General features: G+C 44.4%; 1 protein-coding gene and 1 long non-coding RNA gene across 9 annotated transcripts in view; one reads left to right on the forward strand and one right to left on the reverse strand.

Annotated features, from left to right (window-relative positions):
- adgrb3 (adhesion G protein-coupled receptor B3) overlaps window positions 1–23707 on the forward strand; it is a 126479-nt gene that overhangs the window by 13600 nt on the left and 89172 nt on the right. The gene's annotated exons all lie outside the window — the stretch shown is intronic.
- LOC147248012 (uncharacterized) lies at window positions 503–6664 on the reverse strand. Its single transcript, XR_015109574.1, has 3 exons — window positions 6651–6664; window positions 864–943; window positions 503–557 (listed from the first exon to the last, which is right to left on the reverse strand). It is a non-coding gene; the product is annotated as an uncharacterized LOC147248012 (long non-coding RNA).

A 23707-nucleotide genomic window follows, 5' to 3' on the forward strand; every position in this document is an offset into this window, starting at 1 on the left:
TCTTTTTAAACTGTGTTATTTTAGGCTCTCATATTCAAAGCTCCCACCCACAGCACAACGTGTATTTAGGGGACTAAAAGCTGAGATTAAGTCGAGGCCAAGGTTGTGCTCAAAGTGTTTAACAGAAATAAATCTTTAGTCATGATGTAGGAGTTGTGTGAGTGACAGGACACACACTGACTGTGAGAGGAGCTTAGCGTGCTGAAGCTATTGAGGCGTTTTGTCCTGAGTGACCTGGTGATGTGCTCCAATGTTGTCCACGTTAGCAGCACCGTGAACAGTCAGCACGAGACGTTGCGTACAGCAGGAAGCATCGACTCACCATGGCCTCTAGAACCACGGACACATCAAACACCCCACAAGCCAAAGCAGCATTTAGCTGCACATTAGCGCTCTGAAAGATTTACCTTTGTTACCACCTGCTGCGTCCACAGGTGTCGTCCACCTGGTCGTACGGCCAATGCACAAACTGTGAGCTAACAGCCACACCTGACTCACAGGTTTGCCAATGGAAAACTGAATATCCAGTGAGGGGCATTCAGACGCTGTTTCTCTACCTCGTTGGAAATAAGAGAAGAACAACAGTCAGGCTTCTTAGACAGTAAAACACACAAGTTTGCTGGTTCTTCAGATCCTGGACACGTTCAATATGTGAGTCTCGTGGATTAAAACGATCAACCAGCTCAGACCTATTCCAGGACCTATGTATAATATATAGGCTTCTTGAATTTTGTAGCATTAATTCAGCAGCAACCTACAATGCAGGAACATGACATCTATGAGTTTTAGAGTATACTGTGTAATTGAAGTACAGCGTAAGTGGGATGTTGGTCAGTGCAGTAAACTGAGCAAATCACACTCACAACAAATCGGCGAAAATCTGCTGCGGCGAGTCCAAAGCATTCAGCCAGCAGAGAGGACACATCAGATGGTTAGATGCTCTCTGCAGTATTGTATGAAAGAAAAAGACTTTCAGAGCACAAGAGTCATAATGAAATGTGACAGATAAATCAGGAGCGCTCGGGAGACGGCTTTGGATTGCTGAATCAATAGTGTAGCACCACAGCTCGTCCAGACTTCCAAAACCTGCTCTCCAGTAAAAGCCCTCCGTTGGGCTTTGGATTCTTTTCATCCTCAGTGCTTCATATTCCAGTTTTTGTACGAAGACACAGCGACAATGACCACAGACAAATTAAACATGAAAACAAAGATGCTGATTGCGTTTTTAGAGAGCACATCACTCGTTTCCTCTCTCTGAACTCAAAATGATTTCGCAGGAGGTGGTAACTTTCTAAAAATGACAAACTAGACGGACGCAATCTCAAGACTTCAAAGTAAATCACAGACAGTTTTCAGTTAAAACCCAACAATTTAGCGCCTACTTAAAATACGTTCTGCAGTCCAGCAAAAGGAGTTAATGGACTTTGATGATCAGTGTTAATTAAGTGAAGAGATTGATTGATAGATGTTCAAAAATGAAAATCTCGTGAGAATAGAGAGTTCTATGTTACATATCAGAAACATCATGCTTTGTCAAGTGTTGCTTCTCTGTGTTTGTTAGCAGCAACTGCCTTGAACCCTCAACAACCTACTCAGGAAACCAAACCAGCGAGCCTGGATAGCAGGTGACACCTGAGGACTCGTTAGCCACGCTTGACTAGGCAGCAGTTTTGTCATTTTCTGAACAAAAGGGAAAAAAGTTAAGTTCAACTTGCAGTTTTTTCCAAGATTGTTTGTCTGTCAGCAACAGAGACAACGACAGGCAGGAGGGTGTTAATGAACCGGGGCGGAGGAAGAACCTCTCAGCTGCGGGCAGACCCATGAATTATTCATTCAACACTGGCAGATGATGTCTTCTTTGATTCTTTCATCAGGAATTATGACATTGAAACAATTCTTCCAGGATTGTTTGAGTGTACTCTGACGGATACGATGGTGTGGGGAGCGTGGACTGCCGGTCGATGCTCTCCGAGTTGTGCCTGCCTCTGTGGGTCTGATGGAAATGGGAAACGGCTGCCATGTAAATCCTGTGTTCACTTCTGTAATCAGCCTGGTCTTTGATTTGATGCACTCAAAGACACCTTTGTTTCCAAAGGAAACATTAATAAGCAATTTCTATGTGTGAAGCAGTTTTACAAACCTTTGATTTGGCCTCTTTGAAACATACATCTATGAATAGAGGTCATGTGATCCACAGCTGCTGTGTGTGTGTGTGTGTGTGTGTGTGTGTGTGTGTGTGTGTGTGTCTTCCAAGAATCTAATGAATATAGAACAAATGGCGGTGAATGGTAATTTTTCAGGCTCATCAGATCTGAATTTGATTTCCGTCTCTAATGTTTCCTGCAGTCTGTCATGATGCTGCTGCTCCATTTGTTCCTGCTATAAATACTGCGTTCACATGCGGTGCATACATGGTGAAACGTGCATTCACTTGTGGTGTCACACGTGTAATAATATGGTGACAGACAGTGAGACATGGGAAAAACAACCAAGTCAAGAAAATAAGTAATTTGAGGGAAGCAGGTTGCAGTTGTGTGTGGCTCTGTTTGAGCTGACAGGATGTGCTCATGCTGCTTCATTGTTCATGTCGTAGTCATGCAGTGATATTTCTCCTTTCGTTTGTTCCCATACGGCTTGGATCCTGGTAGAATACGATTTGACGTCACGGCTCTGCACCCACAGCGGCCGCAGTGAGCAGGAGCAGCACAAGACACTGGAGGAGTGTGTTCACAAAGAAAGCTTGTTTGAACTCTGTCTAGGAGTCAACAACGTTAGTGTGACTTTCTTCAAAGGCCTTCCTTCTTCCTCGCTGCTTTGCTCTGGAGCGCATTAATGCATGATGATGAATGAAGGCTGGAGGCTTCCACTTGGCCGTCATACTTGTGGCTCAGCTAATAATGACATTAATAATGGACAAACAAAAGCCCTTGTTTTTAGCAGTGCAGTCAAACGTTACACAAAGGCCCTCGTTGTTTTGGGTCCACGCAGGGAAAAATAGTGCGCTGAAATGCATTTTGACTAAATGCATTCATCAGTTTTGCTTTACTGGTAAAATAATTTGACTCAAGGTTGTTGAATCTGCGTATTCCAGCGTCTGTTTGAGAAATGGATGGTAAGAAGGACGGGAGCACATTTGACATTTTGGATTCTTTAAAGCAGCGCTGAGATTTCGCCTCAGCTTCGCCCTCTCGACCCAGCAGCTCTTCGAGGGCAGGGCGCTCTCACACACCAGTGCTGAGTTGGTGACAACAGCCAAATCAAACACTAAGCCTTCAGTCATAGGTGGGAGTCTCATCTCGTCCCACTGGAATGTTGAGGAAAGGGCAATAATCCTGATTTTAACGGAAAACCGGAAGTTTGTTTGAAAAGTGTGAAATTTCAACCCTCACATGCAAACCCTGCTGACTGGTACCTCAGAGCAAATATCTGTAACATTCACTGTATCCATGGAAACCATTGCAAATGGATCAGGCATTCAGAGGCAGTTGTGCCATAGAAAAATTGGGGGGAAAATGGAATTACAACACATTAATTAAATATTGCCCCTCCTAAATAAGGATTTAATAACATGCCATGGGTCACGCGCTGTCGTAATTTCTCACTCATGTCCAGATGCCATAAATTGTTTATTTTCTGTTGAACTTGTGCATTAGAGGTAATGTGCTGCAAAGTTTGGTCCTGCTACTTTGACCTGATTAATATGTGCAGTAAAATTACATGTCATTATTTACATGAGCAGCCAACCTGAGTAGTTCCATAATTGATTTGATGCAGCTTAATTGGGAAACTATTAGCAATAGCAGTTTATTAATGAAGCCAATTTTTATGATAGCAAAGTGTATCTAGATAAATGTGCTTTTCTATCATTCAAACATAATTAAGGACGAATGTTAAGGTTTTTCACATTATGGATGGCATGAAACATGAATTAGCTTTTTAAATCAAACTCTGCAACACAAATTATAATGTATTTGATTGTTTGAGACCTGGAAAAAAAGGAGTCCTGCACTCTGACAAGATGATCATCTGGAGATGCGTCTGACGTTCCAGTTCCTGCAGCTGCACGGCTGCTGAGCAGAGCTGAGGGCGTCTCAGGGTTCTGTAGGCATCAGCACCTGGACCTGCTCCCTGGGTACACGCCCGCGCGTGCACACACACACACACGGCATGTGTGGGGTAGAATGGCCGTCTAGCAACCGAAGGGTCGCTGGTTCGATCCTCGACCCCGGTGACCATGTCCAAGTGTCCTTGAGCAAGATACTGAACCCATAATTGCTCCTGATGAGTAGGTTGGCGCCTTGCATGGCAGCTCCACCATCAGTGTGTGAGTGTGTGTGTGAACGGGTGAATGAGACGACACTGTTAAGAGCTTGGAGTGCCGCTAAGGTAGAAAAGCGCTATATAAAATTGAGTCCATTTACCATTTACTCACACACGTGCACCCTGGGGTGCGTTAGCGCCTGAACCCTCCAGTCCTCTCATGTAGCAGGTCCTCTGGAGCTGTCCATGAGGAGAGCATCTTGCCTGAGCAGCAGCTCAGCGGTGTCCAAAGCTCCACTGTTGTGATGTTGTCTCAACAGTTACTGAAGTGCAATAATTGCAGCTTTCTTCTCTGATAAGAGGCGACAATTTAGAGGAAGGGGGCGAAGGAGAAGGATTTAGAGGAGAGCGTGAGAGTACTTTGCCATTTGGCAGAATGAATGTACACATATGGAATTCCAGGAAAAACCAAAGGATTTTGTAAATATTGTTCTTGTGTCAAGAGATGCAGTGTTGACAGTTTTCCGAGTGGCTCGAGATGAGCGATAAAGTCTGAATTTATTTCCATACTAACGCAGTAACTTCGCTTATTGCCTTTCTGTCCTCCACTTTCTCTTCGGATTTTTTGGAATGTTGCAGCTCTAAAGTGTAATTAACATCACAACGTTCCATGAGATGAATCACACCCTCTACTTGCTGTTACATTCACCCCCACCGGCGGGAGGCAATGCTTACACTCTACAGTCTGATTCAGGGTTCCGTTCGATATCATCGTTCCGTATCTTGGTTCCTAGACTGAGTCCGTTTAGTAAAGTGCACACGTCTGCCACAGAGGCTCCAGGGATGCAGAGCATGAACGTAGTACCGTCAGAGTAGGTTGTCAGAACACCTGTGACGTTTCGTCACAACACCAAACATTTTCAACAACCCAAAGAGTTGATAGCAGAGACGAGAGCACAACCGCACTGGGGTCTGACACAGCAACACAAGAGGCTACACGCTAAAGGAGCGGGGACATACGTTTAGATCTGTTCCTGAGTTAACAGCTGAGGTCAGCATTGACAACTGAAATAGAATTTATATCTGGATTCGTCCTTCGCCCAGGCTCCGCCCCTCCACCAAGCACAATGAGAATTGGCCTCGTAGCCTTTGTGTAATCCTGCTGACAGACAAGCTGTGGCTGATGGAGGGAATGAGGTTAAATAGAAGTTCATGTACAGAAATGGAAAGATCTTGCAGAAGTTAGCTTCAGCTGTGACACTCGTGGAGAAGAACTTTTATCCACTCACTTGGATTGACAGTGAAATCACATCTGCAATTGTGGATAAATAAATGTAATGAAGAAGCCAGTGATGATAACGGGCTCGTTAGCCTCCTTGAGCTGCATTTTCCTGTTACTTATCTATTGCTTGCACTTGCTGAGGTAACACTGTGATTAAATTACATCAGAAATGTTCCCCCGGGTCTCACCGAGCTCAGCCAGCCATCCACTAACGTATTTGACAATCTGGATATTGAGCCAGGAGATATTTTGACAAAGTGGGCAAGCAGGAACACAAAAACACATGAATTTCTTGAGAGGAGGAGTGGAGCGCTCACAGTCAGCTAATAGTGAGCTTAGCGGGGGTTATATCAAACCCAGTAACGCCACAGCCTGTCTGGGACAGAACCATATCACAACCATGACGTTGGAGTTCATCAATTAAAGGTACATCAAGACTGAGATGAGATGTAGCGGTGCAAAAAAAAAAGAACTGCGGTGAAATGCAGCTTTGTTTAGTTGATGATTCATGGCTAAAATGAAGATTTCTGACATTCAAGCAGCACCTCGGTGCAACAGCAACTACTCGTGGAGGAAATAACCCATGGGTCACGTTTCCCTGCGTCCAAGCGCCCTCTGCTGGCTGGACCGTAACATAGAACATCTCTGTTTGCTTTACCCCTGAAACCCACCGTGTCCGTCCACAGCACACAACATCCTGCTGGGGCAGGACTGATTAGCTGCTGCTAGTCACAGGGCACAATGTCGCGCATCACGGACAGACCTGGTGCGTCCCGGCCCGACCTGAAGATGGCTAAGGAACTAACAACATTGGTCACGTGTTTCCTGTCCAGACTAACGTGTTTAAGAATGAACTTGTCAAGAACATTTTAAGAATCAGGCAAAATCTTCTTAATCTGCATTCATGTTCTGATCAACTCAAATGCGACTTTAGAACTGAACCGAGGTTGGCGGTCCAGCTCGTGGTCGCTAATTAATACGTGTGACTAAAGACGTGTTTTAATGTTTTGTCAGCTAAAACGGCGAGATAACATCAACTAAAACACGACCACAAATAAAGCAGACTTCTGTCTACTGGTTCACTGTAAAATATCTGTCAAAAACACACCTTCAGTGGTGCTCATCTGTCTGTAGTGCTGCTTTTAGCGTCTCTGAAGGAGGCTCACTTATCTTTTCCAGAGCAGCTCTGTAAATCTTGTGCTTCTCTGAGTTGCTGGCTGTAAGTCTTGGTTTTCTGTCCTCCCCAGCACCACGTGAGGATGTGGATGTGCTTTTAGTTTCAATTCTGTTAGCATGTGGTGGAGCTGCTGAGCCTCTATATGGGTTACATTTATGGGCACAAAGCCACTGAGCAAACATCGGTATGGCTTCTCTGCCCCGAGGCCACACTTTCTCACAGTGAAAATTATGGAACACTGTTTTTCTTTTATTATTGGCCAGCACTTTATTTGTGCCTGCCCTACAAATGTCCCTCATCAATTTCTTTTTATACGTTCCTCTGCACCAGCATTGATTTATTGGTCTCGACAGCATTTTTGGACATTACCTGTGAAAAAAACAGAATTGATTTTGGAAGGAGTGTCGGTTTGTGTCCATTCTTAGCGACTGTCAGGTGTGTGAGTCCGAGCCTGACTGGATTCCCAGATGGACTGTAGCCATCAGCGCTGGCCAGACAGATGAATCTAAAACAAGCAATGAGATTTCTGCTGGACTCTGCCTTCCAGGACAAAACAGCTTTGGTTAACTCAGTGTGAAAGAGGTGTTTGGTCGAGACAGCGTCTGGCTGCCTGTGTTGAGGAGGCCCCTCACGTCCCGGGCCAGGTTGGGCCTCGTCAAGCGGTGACTGTCAAAATTGTGCTTGTTTTAACTAAAATAGGAGCACAGCAATCCCATTTCATCATTCAAGTTCTTGGACGGGCAAGAAAAACCATCCCATCAGATAATGTCAGTGTTGGCTTTGACAAAGTAAACACCCACACAAATCTGTCACCGCCGTGCTGCGTCCCGACGGGGCCGTCGCCGTTGAACCTGCCTGAGGAGCTGCTACTTTCTCTTAATTGTTAACTCTTGCTTTTGGAGACATAAATGTTACTTTTAAACACACACGTTAAGATGTAATGCACATTTAGAGCACAACAACACAATGTCTGATGTAGAGTATTGGTAGTGCAACTGAAATGTATTCATTATCATCTTCAATTCTCATTTCATTTATCGAGGAAAACAGACATTAATCAACGTTTGTGTAACGTATAGATTCTCCTTTACTCAGTTGCTGTGAAGCAAAACAAAACATTGTGTATTATTAATATTATAATTATCATCCAACATCCATCCAACCGTCCATCCATCCATCCAACCGTCCATCCATCCATCCAACCGTCCATCCAACCGTCCATCCATCCATCCAACCGTCCATCCAACCATCCAACCGTCCATCCATCCATCCAACCATCGAACCATCCATCCAACCATCCATCCATCCAACCATCCGTCCATCCATCCATCCAACCGTCCATCCAACCATCTAACCATCCATCCAACCATCCATCCAACCATCCGTCCATCCATCCATCCATCCATCCAACCGTCCATCCAACCATTCAACCATCCATCCAACCATCCATCCATCCAACCGTCCATCCATCCAACCGTCCATCCATTCATCCATCCATCCATCCAACCATCATCCATCCATCCAACTGTGCATCCATCCAACCATCCATCCATCCATCCATCCATCCAACCATCATCTATCCATCCCTCCATCATCCATCCATCCATCCATCCAACCATCATCTATCCATCCCTCCATCCATCCATCCATCCATCCAACCATCATCTATCCATCCCTCCATCCATCCATCCATCCAACCATCATCCATCCATCCCTCCATCCATTTTCTCCCTCTTATCCTGTTAAGGGTCGCGGGGGGGTGGAGCCTATCCCAGCTGTCATTGGGTGAGAGGCGGGGTTCACCCTGGACGGAGAGAATAATCAGTGTATTGCTCAAGGACACTTGGACATGGTCACCAGGTGAAGTGGGGATCGAACCAGCGACCCTTTGGTTGCTAGAGAGCCACGCCACCTCTGAGTCATGCTGCCCCTATTATTATGTTATTATTATTATTATAACACTATTAATTGTTGAATATTTTATGTAAATATTTAATATTTATAATAATTTGTGCATTACTACATTAGTATTAGACACCAACTTACATTTCTCTACTTTATCTTGATTGTGTGTTGTACTTTTATTCATATTACTCTGTTATAAATAATACATATTTGTATTTTATTTCTATCTCTTGTTTTGTGGTGGAAGTCCCGCCCTCGTGTGCTCGTCATTCCCTGGTGTCTCTGCTCCCTTGCCCCGCCCTAATGGGTCTCAGGTGTGTCAGATTATTGATCCATGCTCTGCTTATTTATGACCTTGTTCCTCTTGAATTGCCCGTTGGTCTGTTGGGTTCCTCGAGGCTCGTCGCTCACTGGTCGTTCGCTGTCATTTACTTTGGACTTTTGGATTTTGTTGAATGGACTTTCGGGCTGCACGGTGGAGCAGTGGTCAGCACTGTGGCCTCACAGCAAGAAGGTTCCGGGTTCGAGTCCCGGCTCGTGCGCAGGATCCTTCTGTGTGAGTCTGCATGTTCTCCCTGTTCCTGCTGGGTTCTCTCTGGTACTCCAGCTTCCTCCACAGTCCAAAGACATCAAGAGGGACCAGGTTAATCCAGACTCTAAATTGACCGTAGGTATGAATGTGAGTGTGAATGGTTGTTCGTCTCTGTATGTTGGCCCTGCGATGGACTGGCGACCTGTCCAGGGTGAACCCTGCCTCTTGCCCGTAGATGCTGGGATAGGCTCCACCCCCCCACGACCCTTACTAGTAAGGAATAAGCGGAAGATGACGATGGATGGATGGACTTCCAGGATTGAGCTCTTTTTGTTCACTCTTCTTCTCATTCTCCCTCGTCTGGACTTGTTTCTTTGGCTCAGCCCCGCCCGAAATCATGGTGGTTCACACAAACTCACCAGAAATCTGGTTCCATGTAAAAAAACAAACAATAAAATAACCTGTTTCGTATCAAGCTGTGTAGTGAAATTAGTATTTGCCACAATGTGATTGTGTCCCCACACTGAGAGCATCAGGGGACCGCAGAATAAAACCCAGCAGTCACTGCAAATTTAGAAAAAATGATGTAGATTTGGACAAGCAGTATAATCTGTTTTCATGCTGCTCTGCATTTAAAATGGCAGCAGTTTGCTTTACAGTGAGATTTACTGTGTGATTCTGCCTTCTCAATTTCAAGGTCCCCAAAATCACATCACACAGAGAATTTGAACAAAAAGGCCGCGGAGATGATGGTGTGATCAGCTTGCCAGACAAATCCACTGCAGTTTTCAGAGCTCTTTAAACCGTATTAAACCCTAAACATATGCACAGGCACTATAGATCGTTTACTGCAACATATTTGAGTTTAGAGATTGAAAAGCTCTTGTAAAAGCTTCTCGGGAGGGTCTTTGAGAGCTGCTTGTGGCTTCCTTCCTTCAGAGGTTCTTGGGGTGTCTGTTATTATCGGCTCCAGCTCCGAGCGTCCTCCTGCTTATCCTGCTAGCGAGAGTGAGAAGGAGCTGATAAACAAGAAAGTCCACCCAGCAACATCGTGTGGGAGTCGAAGAAAAGGAGATCAAAGATCTAAATGACACGGCTGCGTACATTAACATCGTATGCAAACACCGATTAATGATGAGCAGCAGAGTTCTGGCTTCCTTTAGACTCTCAACCGTGAAGATGAATTCTGTTGAAAACGGGCTGGACTGTGACAATGCAGCTGGCGCGGTCCCACGTGACCTCCCTCTTCATCTGTGTCTGATGTCTTTCATTGGAGTTTGTTGTCGCCCGCCAGCCTGCAGGTGTCACGGCGTTTCTGGGGGCGTTTGCTCTGCGCTTGATTTCATGCATGTAGGTTGATCTGGTTGAGGATCGGCTAGAATCGTGCCTGGCGGTCAGTGGCTGCGTCTACAGGGGGACATCATCTGTTGACCTTATTCTAAACAGAGCATTTGGATGAGGGTGTTCACATGAGCTGCTTGGAGAATATTCCATTCATCTGCAAGTCTGACGGGGAGGGAACCCATGACATCGCTACGTTCTAAGTTGGAGTTTCCTTCCAGAATTTGACCTGGGACCAACATGACGGAACCGTGCTGGTCTGTGGAAGGTTCCGAGTGAGTTCTTAGTCATAAAACGGAAAACTGCTCCAAGTCCAGTCAGTGACACTCGCCGGTGCGTCATCAAGCAGTTTTGTCTCATGAAAATGCTGCAGAAAGTTTAATAATCAGAACTCGCCACTCGTAGTCGGACTGCTGCTTACAGACTGTGACCTGATTCAGTTTGAGGCATCAGAACATGCTCTGTACATGACAGCGTCTCAACCAAGGCCACGTAATCAAGTGGGTCTTGGAGCTCCATCACATGTTCAGATGTACATGAAGCTCCATGTCTGAGTGTGGCTGATAAAACAGTGGCGTTGGAGGAAGGAGAGAAAGAATAAAACCAGGCTTGTGAGTCATAGAAAATCAGAGTACACTGCGTGTCCCCAGCTTGCTGAGCAACCAGGACACCCCATGGCATGTTATATTTTGATATTTTCATAAACATGTCCTATTATTAGCTCGTCCTCCGGCTCTTGTGACATCAGCCTGACTGCAGCAGTCTCCCTTCATGTCTTAGCTTTGCCGATTACACTTAGTCTGACTCACCAGTGGACTGTTGCCTCCCAGCTGGCAACAGGCTGACACTCTCTTCCACCTCATTACCAGGAAGGCCAGTGAATGAAGTGAATGCACCCCCTGGTCTAGTTAGAGGTTGGCACCTGGGGCTGTACAATATATTATGTCATTTACCTTGCAAGACAGCTGATAAAACAGATATAATGAACCAGTTAGTCAAACTCCACATCGCGGGGAGATTTCCTGTGGAAGTTCATCCTTCCTCGCCTGAGACGAAGGAATGGCGTGCGTGCTTCCCCATTCCTGCAGCACGCCCCTCGCAGATCGGTGACTGTCAGACGCGGTGGGGGCAGCAGTATTAACACAAGCAACCTTAGAAGAATCTTACTCTCACTAAAAGGCGTCAGATCCAATTCATATTTTCATATTTGCGTTCTCTCTTGCGGTCGCACACTTAAACCTTCTCTGTGCTTTTAGCTGAAAACGTTCGTCCTGTTGCCAGCAGATCGTCTGAAACGAGACACGATTAGTTGACAGCATTGTTTGCTTGGTGATGAACGCTGCTGCTGCATGTGAGCTTGTCCTTTGTACATGAGCTCATAGCTCATTCAATAGAAAAGCACAGCCTGCTATCCTTTTCCACCGATGTATCAGCATATGAATTATGTTTTGATATGAGGGTTTTTTGGTTTTTTATTTAGTTCTTAAATTGCCATTCTTGGTAGCAGAGCACAAAGCATAAGGACGTCTTTATTGCGTTCATAGACCGAGCCAGCACTGCAATTTCAGATTTTGCCATTTTGATAAAGAGACTTAATTATGGATGAGCTAAAGTGAGCATTTATCATATTTCACATCCAATATTATGACATATTTGTCAGAGCATTAATGTAGATTAATGGCGTGGGGAGAGTTTGACATTCCTTTAGAATCACATCATCGTAATGAAGGTGGTCTGAGCGAGGAGCCGCTCCAGACGCCAGAAGTGCAGGACACATTCAAAAGTCTGCAAACTCCAAGTGGCAGAAGAATAAACAAAGCATCTCTCCGGCTCAGCTGGGAATATTTGCTTGGTGCGCTGATGTACATTCACAGTTCTTTCACGTTTCATACTTACACTCTTAAAATGTAACCCTGTCATCATATGTGACATCATCACCTGAATGTGAGGCAGGAGCGAGATGTTGAAACTTTTACATCCATTTTGAGTTCTCTCTCTCTGTCTCTCAACCTGGTCTGTCCCTAACCATGTGTTTTTGTGCACAAGCTCAATGAGAGTGATGTCACTTCTAAGGATCGATGATGTCACATCTGCAGTATTTCAGAGCTGAGGAGCAGCGTCAGTTCACAGGCAACCGGTGTTCAGGTTCAGAGATGACGAAGCAGTTGAAACCTGATCGATCTCCTCTTTCATACACACGGAAATTTGATCAGGAATTCACAAGAGAATTGTTGAACAATTGGACGATGAGCAGAATCGCTGATGGAATTTAGTTCAATGGATTGTGCTTCATTCCAATCCCAAGTGACTCTCAACCTGAATGTATATTCTGCCCTTCAAATATTCACCAGCAGGTGTCTTGAAGACATTTTTTCCCAGCCATGTATATTTAGCTTGAAGCTAATAGAGACTGACTGCTAACAGTAAAACATATCAAGCTCATCATCCAAGATTATCTGAGTTTTCTATTTGATTGCTAGTGTTGCTGAACGTTCGTAGGATTGTGCACAAACAAGCTGCGTAGCGTGGTAAGATATGGGATGAATGTGTCACGGATGAGCAGCATGTGACCACAGGTGTAGCTGCAGTATGTGAGCAGACTGGAGCGAGGAGCAGATTGGTGGTAATGTTCCCTTTCGCACACAAAAAGAAGCACTCCTGCTTAGCCTCCGTGACGTCAGCTCACGCTATGTCTTGGCATGATCTCATTTTAGATCAGCACATTCAATTTGTTCCATTGTTATCGAGCGCTGCAGCTCATAAAATGAGGCTGATGTTGAAAGTGTGTGTGCTGCTCAGGCACGGGGCGCCTCTGTGTCCACGCGCCGCAGCATCGCAGCACACGGAGAATCCCTGCATTATTCAAATGTATTTTGCATCAGTTATCTGACATTCGCAGGGCTGTACCATAAAAAGGTGGGTGGTTCCGTCATGTGCTCCCCGCCTGCTGCTGTACCGAAATGAACTTGACACGTCGGCAGAAGCGCATTAATATAAGATGGATATTGGTTGTGAGTGTGGACGGCCGGGCAGGGACGGATGCTTCCTGGACATTTACATCCTCTCTTGCCCGCGGTCATACACATAATGGGACAGCTGTGTACTTTAAAACGTCGTGTGCATAATACTAAATGAGTCAGTACTTTCAGGATCTGCTACCCGGCAGTAACAAGCCATATGGTGTCACACAAATTATTTTTAATTAGAGATTTAAAAGCTATAGATGAAGACAAGATGCTTTGTGCAGCTTTTTCCAAAAACTTGCTGTTCATATTGCTTTCAAATTAGCGCCATTTAGAACCATTTTGTGAGAGATTCTTTACCAGAAGACCTAATTTGCCTTCCTATGAGCACATTATGTCCAATTCATCTCATTTCAGCAAAACAAGACATAATGCAACTCACACTGAGAACCTTTCGTGAAGTCTTGAGTGTCTAACGTGACCACGAGACATCTGTCCGTGCTCTAGCTTCTTCTTTTTAAAACACTGCAGAGGATCCATCACCCGAAGCCTCACCCCTGGCTGGCTGCATTAGAATTCCAATCACATCATCTCGGGAGTCTCAATAATGCCACTAAATGAGCCAAGTTCTCATTAAAGGATCTGCAAACACCCCACTTACACCTGGTTTGCTCTCCACATTCCTTTGCATGGTACTTTAGCAGGCTTTACCCAAAAAAGACAGGGTTTGACACAGGCAGAGAGCCCCGCTCTCCGTTCCCTAATATGAGCAGAACGGTATGCACATGGTTGACTTGGTTGCTTAGTAACAAGAAGCAAGGCATGTGATTCCCCTCTCCACTTTCTTAGATTTAATCATGAAGTAATATGTGGGTTAGCACAATTTGGACTGTACCCATCTGATACACCTGAGAACTGAACAGCTCAGAGATGTTCCACTTTGCCTAAAAGGATTGAAACAACTTCATGAAGCAGATTAGCAACATTCGTTCTATCAGTTGCAGGAAGACTTCCAAAGTCACCAAAGTGGTTTTAACCGTTGATACAACATTTCAAAGCGGAAGTGAAGGTGGACACAATACTGCCTGTTCACTAGTTGACGTTAATAAACAGTTATTTTGGAGCAGACGTCACGGCACCAAACCCCTCGGAGGAAGCAAACAAAAGGCCTCTTGTTCTGACTCTAGAAGCCACACTTTGTGCTCGCCGTGGCATCGCCGCTGCCCTCCCTTTGCCTTCGAGATGCTGTTGAATAGACAGAAGACGTGACTCCAGTGGGGTTCGAGGCTGCAAGATAAAAAACAACCATGTGCTCTGCTGGAAAGTTGTGTTTCTTTTTTTATCACTTTAATCCAACTAAAGCAAACACAAACACCATTGAGAAGGGCTTAGCATGTGAGGCTGTCTACTGATGCAGTGGTGCTTGTTAGCATGCAAAACAAAACGTACGTGACATGAAAAAGGAGGAGAGATGGCGGCTGATGGGAATGTCATGAGGTGCAGGTATTGTTTAATAAACCAAATAATTCGAATTTTGACTTTATTATGTAAAATGTCAAGGGATCACAAATGTAATTACTAGACTGACAGATAAATTGGGTTGGATGACATTATTATAATTATTATAATGATTATTATTATTGTTATTATTAATAGTAGAGGTTGTAGTTTTTTTACAGAAAATTATTCAACAAAGGGCCCCCCCAAAAAATCATTTTGTATCAGTTATCAGGAAGTAGTTGTACTACCAGAGCCTCAGCATGTTTACAGTAATGTGAAGGTAATGTTGATGGTAGTACTATAAATGCTCTTCCAGGTTACTGCATGCAGGTTACTGTTACGTTGATGGTAGTACTATAAATGCTCTTCCAGGTTACTGCATGCAGGTTACTGTGACGTTGATGGTAGTACTATAAATGCTCTTCCAGGTTACTGCATGCAAGTTACTGTGACGTTGATGGTAGTACTATAAATGCTCTTCCAGGTTACTGCATGCAGGTTACTGTGACGTTGATGGTAGTACTATAAATGCTCTTCCAGGTTACTGCATGCAGGTTACTGTGACGTTGATGGTAGTACTATAAATGCTCTTCCAGGTTACTGCATGCAGGTTACTGTGACGTTGATGGTAGTACTATAAATGCTCTTCCAGGTTACTGCATGCAGGTTACTGTGACGTCGATGGTAGTACTATAAATGCTCTTCCAAGTTACTGCATGCAGGTTACTGTGACGTTGATGGTAGTACTATAAATGCTCTTCCAGGTTACTGCATGCAAGTTACTGTGACGTTGGTGGTAGTACTATAAATGCTCTTCCAGGTTACTGCATGCAGGTTACTGTGACGTTGATGGTAGTACTATAAATGCTCTTCCAGGTTACTGCATGCAGGTTACTGTGACGTTGATGGTAGTACTATAAATGCTCTTCCAGGTTACTGCATGCAGGTTACTGTGACGTTGATGGTAGTACTATAAATGCTCTTCCAGGTTACTGCATGAGCAGAATGAAAAAGGACAACTCGCTCCGTGTGTGTCAGTTAGCTTAGGTTCTAGCCGCCTCCTTCCATTTCTGTTTCTCTTATTATCCTCATGACTCATCCATGGTGCACTAAATACTCGGAGCCACAAACTAATTTGGCCACTGGAAAGTACTACTACGACTAATAATAATAATTGTCAGCTGTTGCCACGTCATGTTGAGGGTATTGTATAATTGCCCGTTTGTTGTGATGTGCTGCAAGGTCGACTGCACCACATCATCATACATTTGCATGACAGACAATATCGTAGTTGTGTTGACAGTGAGGGCTGCACTTTGAACATTTTAATCAACTATAGAATTTAATGGTTCCAGAAACTTTCAGGAGCTTTCAGCATGTAATGCTGCACATTGAGCTCTCTCAACTGCATCATTATAATGACTGTAAGTTCGACCCTGTAGTTTATAGATGTATTGATGTGTGCTGATTATTTAGTTTTAACGAGCGCTGCATTGAATTAAGATTTCCAGTTTGGCTCATGGAAGCCCCTGGTTGCACACATGATCTTAAATTTAAAACTTAACTCTACTTTTTAACAGGGTTGTGGGGGCGCCATTAATTGATCTATTCAAAGCAGCAGAAAGAGAAGCCAGAGAATGTAAGAAAGTCCTGAATATCTGTGCCGCCTGGCACAGGAAAGAAGAGATGAAAGAAAATCTCCTGTTGATTTGTGCTCTTGAGATTCCCCTTGGAAGTTCCTTCTGCTGCATATGTCACTAGCTGGAGATGTGGAAGGAAGTGGGCTCCTCTGATGTGGGGTAAGCATGTGATGTCACACAAAGCTGATCATACGCTGATCGTGGAGGAGGTCAGTAAGCCCAAGCTGCCGCTGACCGAGACACTTCAGCAAGAAGAATCAGGAATGGCTCGTGTAAAATGAATAATTAAAATGTCACATAATGAACTGTCTCCTGCTGTCGTCAGAGACCCTGCTCGTGCTGATAGCTCGACTTCAAATGAATGTATTGCATTTTGCATTAGCTTATAAATACAGCGGTAGGGAAACTGTCTGGGCCCAGTATTTTTTAGCTAATTACACGTCAGCTGCAAAGCTGCAAATACTTTATATTGACAGTACAATCTTGAGTGAAAGGGGAGTGTTTGTCCTGAATGACATCATTGCTTGTAAAATTAAACTGTTCAAGTCTTATAAAAGACATTTAATTTCTGTTTGATATTCATATAATAATCATGTCACCCCTGAGTTTGCTAAAGAGGCCACAAGATTGTAAGATAACGAGTTCCCATGTTTTGATTCATTTGTGGGAACCATTTTTTTGTTGCCTCAAAAGCTAAATTAAGGGAACAGGTTATCTCCTGAAGTTTTTATCCTCTGAGGCCACTCAGACGTCTGCATGTGTGTCCTCTCCATTTTAGCACCGTGGCTACTGAGGGTAGATGCCTACCAAGCAGTGTAGGCCACGGCTATCAGCTGAAGAGTGCCCCCGGAAATTAACGGCAGGGGAGGCTAATTGTTGCAAAGAGAAATGGCCGTGCGGACACTGTGTGGAAATATATCGCTAATTAATGGCAGAAAGTACAACAAGCAATAAAATGTCTCCCAGTGGGACCAGACCAATCAATAATGTTATATAAGCAGCCCCATTAGAAATTTGAATGTGGTGTCTTCCCACACTGCCTGATTTGGGGGGGCTTGCTGGTTTCTCACCAGCGCTGCACTGTGACGAACTGGGTAGATTACAAGTCCCCGCCGCACCCAGGGACCCTCCTCTCATCAGAGCACGGGTCTCTGAGGGGTTTGTTGGCTATGAACCAGAAGGTAGCCGCCTTTGGCCATTTGGATTTTGGATGTTGAGTTTGTGAAGATCGTCTTGACTAATAAACACCACTGTGATGATTTTAGAAGCTTGGTTTCAAGTACAAAGCTAATGTTTGCCTGTCACAAACTACACCACAGACCCAAGGGTTCAGCATCGCTGCTGCTGGGTTCACGCCGCCTCTTTGTCCTTCTACGTGTTCGGCGTGGTGACGTTCAGTGTCCCCAAAAACCTCTGTCGTCTCCTTTAGATGTCTGTTAGCAACTGACAATTTAAAAACTAATAAAAGCTTCAGAGTGTATTAATGAAGTATTTACTGAGATATTTTATTATGTAGAACAAAACATTCAATACCTTTGGCTCATGTGAACCACATTCCTTATTTCAGGCTCTGAACAATGCTAATTTGTTTCTAGGTTTTAGGAATATTTGCAATGCCGTCTTCACAGTGGCCATTTTGTTTGCTGGTATTTGCGTCTGGCTCATTAGAATGGCCGTGACACGCTAACCGGGACGAACCATCATCGTTTTTTTATCAGTCACACTGTCACTTTACCCTGCTGTGAGAAGTCATCCTGGCTGCTGTGAGGTGGAGGTGGAGCCCACAGCAACAGTGTTTTGTCACTAACGTGGCAACATTACTCCAGCTGGCACTGAAGGAATGAGCCCAGTGCATTCTGGTTGTTGTAGGTCTTTGACCTTTTGAGCAAAAGGGGAACATCGCCTGATCGTTTACTTCCAATTCCAAAATGGGCTTTTCCTTGTCTGACATGGAGGGCCTCCCCTTCAGCAAGGCTTAGAATAAGACGCCCACCTTGCCTCAATTTGTACTCCCTTTAATGTAATTTCTGGAAGCCTATGGGCTCAGTATTTTGTTACATGATCAACCATTTAGCTAGGCTAGCCTAATATTGCTGTTTTGCGTACCCTCAGAGAAGTAAAAGCATGTGAATAAGCCACTCGTCCCATCAGAGTGTGTGCTAGCTGGTAGGACGGAGCCTTGCAGGGGCTCCCTTATGGGTAATGTGCTGCAATTCAGTCTGACAATAGAGTGTTTGGACACGGGAGCTGTGTGGGCAGGAGGACATGTTCTATCCAGCCTTGATACATGTGCTAGGATATCACAAAGTAATTGTTATATCTTGAGGCGTATCATGTTTCAGCTTTCTTGAAAGATGATCAAAGACGTTGCTAGGGCTGCTGCAACCATGGTTACAAGGATTCAGGCTCGCTGTCACTGAGGCAAAGGTGCGGCCAGTAAACAACCCCCTCTCCCCAGCTGAAAGGTGACGGCCTGCCCTCAGTTCCAAAGATCAGCTCTCTTGAACTGCGTCTTTGAATTCAAGACCATCATTAACATGTATTGACTTCTGCTTTCCAGCTACAGGAAAATATCCTGGCCGTTTCAGGCAACCAATAAATCGGAGGTGTGAGCATGCATATCTGTTCGACAGTCAGCCGATCAGTCAGTCACTCATGGCCGTCTCAGTCTATAACCTGACACTTTACCCATAATCTCAAATGGCAATCCTTCAAACTGCATTGAGTCATGCCTGTTCAGAACATGCTGCTATCCTCTAATGAGTGTGCGATTACATGTTCATCGCACTGGTGTGTCTATACTGGCGTATGCAACCAGTACTCCATGCAGGAATCAACTGAGCAACCATGGAAAGTTCTGGAATAAACAACAGAATCCACTTATGGACAATCTGTTATTAAAGTGACGGACACATTTAGTTTGCGGCCTCGATGGTTTTGATTTGGATTCATTTCCAGGTTATTAATCTGCAAGGAGGGCCCTAAAAGTAAATAAAAAAAAGTTTAAAGTTTAAAAAAAAACAGGGAGGGGGGGGGGCGACACTTCTTCTGCCACTAGATGGCAGTACCTGTGACCAAATCACAACTGAAGCACTTTTGCGCTACTATGGGTTTTTCCTTAATTAAGTCTAAATTCTTGCTTGTGTTGTACGTCGCTTTGGACAAAAGCGTCTGCTAAATGAAATTGTAGAGTTGTAGAATTGTAGGTTGTGTTTTCAGTGGTGTTTGCTTGGCTGTCAGTGGGAAGATGCTACAACTCCGGGTCAGAGTTTAACTAAACTCGGTAGAGGGGTGTAAAACGGACCAAAGAGGGAACCATTCAATTTTGGGGCAGGTTAGTCAAAGCGCCCCCTTTTGGCAACATGAAATGGCGTGTTTGTCACTCCTGATGTACTCCATCCAGTAGGTCGCTTGGTCCATCTCAGAGTTTGCCTCATACCGTGTAGTGGCGCCTAGTGGTTACGGCAGGAAATCCTGGTGCAACAAACGTTGTTTGATTGACATCGGAATTACACTGAGGTGTCTTCACAGTAACATTGTATATCAACAAGCTCGGGGTGACCAGGACAGATTAAGTGGGCGCCGTAGGTGGTTGGTGCTGAACGCATCGTCACTTGAGTTGGATGGAAGCCAGCAGGACAGGGAATAACGGGAGGATCTCTGAGTGCTGAGGCCGAGCAGCCGCAGGACATCAGATTCAGTTCAACCCAACAATGGGACTCCGTACATTAGTCACTGAGGCCCCGCCCCAAGAAAATGACATGGAATCTTAGGTCTTTGCAGTTGAAGATGATTGACAAGTGGATTTCCAAATCTTATGAGCAGACATTTTTGGTACCTGCTTTCATATTTTGTTTTACGGGAACAAAACATGACCCTACAATGAATGTGATTCTCGCGGGCTTGAACCAGGATCTTCCCCCTAACATAATTAAGCCATGTTTGCGAGCTCATTTTTTACTTTAGATTTTCTTTTTATTTTGATATTGAAGGTCTTATATTTTAATAAGAACATTGGTGGCTGTTTGTGCCCTGTCGTAAAACGCCATGATTTATGTGTCAAGGTCTTCCTGCTGCTGCTGCTCCGGAGCGCAGCTCTACACATAATGCATTTTTAATGCTTTCTGCTTTGACAGTTTTTAAGAAAAATTCAAGTTGATCTATGACACTGCCGAGTGAGGGCACAAGGAGTGTCAAGACTAACATATACAGTATTCCAACATAAATTAAATAGGATTTCACATATCAGAGTTGCTTGAAATCTATAATGTAGCGGGTTAATGCCCTAAACTCTTGGTGTCACAGCTGCTGCTGGAAACAATACTTCTATTTTATCATTAGCAGTAGCAGTAAGAGTAGATTGATTTAGTTCATGTTTTTTTCCTGCAAGGAAGGAGAACTCAGCAGTGAGGAGTTCGCTTCAATTATTATAAACTGTTAATATCTCTGCTAAATAATTCTACCCATGAAGCTGAAGGGCTACTCAAGGAATCATTTTGCAGCTGAAATCCTCCACTTGCTCCCTCAATGCCATTCTTTGACTTCTGGAAGGAAGTTTCGGAGTGTATCGGTGTACTTGGCATTTGAAACCGCTCTCCAGAGACGGGTGTCTGTCCAGATCCACTCAAAACATCTCAGGCCTTAAATAGTGGGCTGGCAGGTCTTTGACACACCTCCAGCTCTTGTTTCTCTTTAGTTTGTAATATTTTCGATGTCTGAAGATGTTCAAATGCACTTATGCAGTCTTTCATATCAACATTATTGGGAGTGGATTCATTTGGCTCATCTATTTAGCCTCTGCATAGTTTCCCCCAACACCAGAATAGTGCCTTGTGCCCGCTGATTACCCTCCATTTTGATGTCATCTCATGTCCATGGAGATTCAATTACTGTCTGAATACATTTGATTTATGGGACCACTGAGTGCTGCTGGATTTGAAAACAAGAGGAAATACAGAAAATGTGCATTCATCGAGCCTCTAAGTGTCATAGCGAGGCGAAAGGCTCATCAGGTCTGGAGTGGTGTCTTCCCTGGTCCAGGTCCCTCTAGCTAGCTAACTATGCGTGGAGGAAAAGGGCCTATTGGGGTCCTTAAATTTTAGGCTAGTTTAATAGGATCTAATTAGATTAGAGCAAGGGAGTGCATGAAAAGACAGCTTTTTTATTTTGCTGATTAGAGTGAACAAGATTTTTATGCAGGGGGTTTCGGGTTTTGCAGCAGAAAGCTCATTAAGGCTGCTCTCACAGAAGCGTTAGGGAAGTTGAAGGAAACGGTTTTGTCATTCAGCCTCACAAATAGATCACGCTTTGTTTGTGGTGTGAGACACGCAGCTTGAACAAGTGGCTGCCATCACACGAGGACATGTCGAAGGCTGTAGCATGACGGCGGTGAATAATGCATGTGGATTCATTATTTAATGCATGTGCACAACATTTATTCATCATCGTGAGTGTCTCACAGAATTAGACAAAATGTTGTGCTGTAAGTTCCTCCGCGAGAGGCCCGTAACCAAGGAGCCGCGTCACGGCGGTAGATTCAGTGAGTTGTGGATCAGAATGTTTCAAATCACCTTCCTCTTGAAACCTTACTGGATTTTGCTGAGAGGCTGAAGACCAGAGAGTTTTAACTGCACACCAGACAGGTAGATTGACAATAACGTGAACTTGCTGACAATAGGTCAGACAGGCTATTCAGCCAAAGCTATTTGGGGGCTGAGGTGTCATGGGCTTTAAAAGCCCCATGTTCCTCTGCAGTCTGTGTGTGCCGCCAGCTCCTTTTCTGAGTGCACTGCAGAGCAGAGCTGAATGGACAGCCATCAGCATGTGCCTGCACTCATCCTTCAAGTCATCTTATTTATCCCAGATGAAAAACTTTCCAACTTGGCTGCTTTTGTGCATGATAATGACACTGACTAGCTGTGTTAGGCGCTGTGTAGTGTGAATGAGACTGGAAAACAGAAATGTTTTTGCTCCTGTTTGTTTGTTGGTTTGTCTGTTTGTATTCCAAAGATTTAGTCAGAAACTAGCAATCTGATTTTCCTGGAACTTGGAAGGATGGAGCCTGGGCCGAGGAGGGACGCAGTCAAAGCAGGCCAGATCTGCACATCCTAAAGAGCTAGAAGACGCGCGCGCCGCTCTTACCTCCGCCAAGGAATCTGCAGACAGACAGACGTCAGAGAATAAAGACCTCAGCCAAACCCGTTTTTTTTTTTTTTTTTTTGCTTTTTGTCTTTGCCGTGTTAAACAGATCTGTCCCAAAATTTAACGAGCACCTCCTAGGTCCATACGCCAACCCTCCACCATGTCGTTCTCAGTAATCCTGCTGACAGTCAGACAAACAACCTGCTCCACTCACACCTCCTTTCCTCTGGCCTTGGCGCACGCACACACACACACACACACACACACACACACACACACACACACACACACACACACACACACACGGTTGCTGAGTGGTGAAGTAGCTTAGTACTACAAGAGCGTTTATTAGTTTCAGGTTCATTTTGATGGTCAGGGGTCAAAGGCCAAGGTCTCTGGCCCCTGACCGGGGATGCCGCAGAAACACCTTGAGGTCATTTCCTCTGATGTGCGAAGGTTTGCTTGGACTGAAGAGTGAACTGGAAAGATTCTGGCGATTAAAGATCAAGTCCCTGCGAGTGCACACCACATGTTTCTGGCCTCATGGCTTTAATATCCAAAAGGTCAAAGGTCAGTTTCAATGTGAGCTCATTTATATATTTTAGATGAACGTATATGAATGTAAACTCAAGCAGGACTCCTTCGTGAAGGCAGACAACCTCAAAACAATAGTAGTCCATTAGTACCCGTTCTTGGTTCTCACCGTACTTTTACCTCAGATCTGATTTGTTGCTCCTATTTGTCACTTTCTGGTTGAATTAATTCAAAGTTCCCCTGAAATACCAGATATTCCTTGAATATAAGAACATGTTTCAAGATGACCAACAGCATTTGATTTGGAAATGAATTGTTTGCCCTTTATACTCTGATTGAGATCTTCTCTCTCTCTCTCTCTCTCTCTCTCTCTCTCTCTCTCTCTTTATATATATACACACAGCATATATACACAGTATACCTATATATATT

This window comes from Aulostomus chinensis, chromosome 16 (assembly GCF_037954235.1).
Source record: "Aulostomus chinensis isolate RoL2024-O1b breed Wild chromosome 16, RoL_Achi_v1.0, whole genome shotgun sequence".
In the NCBI taxonomy this organism is placed as follows: Eukaryota; Metazoa; Chordata; class Actinopteri; order Syngnathiformes; family Aulostomidae; genus Aulostomus; species Aulostomus chinensis.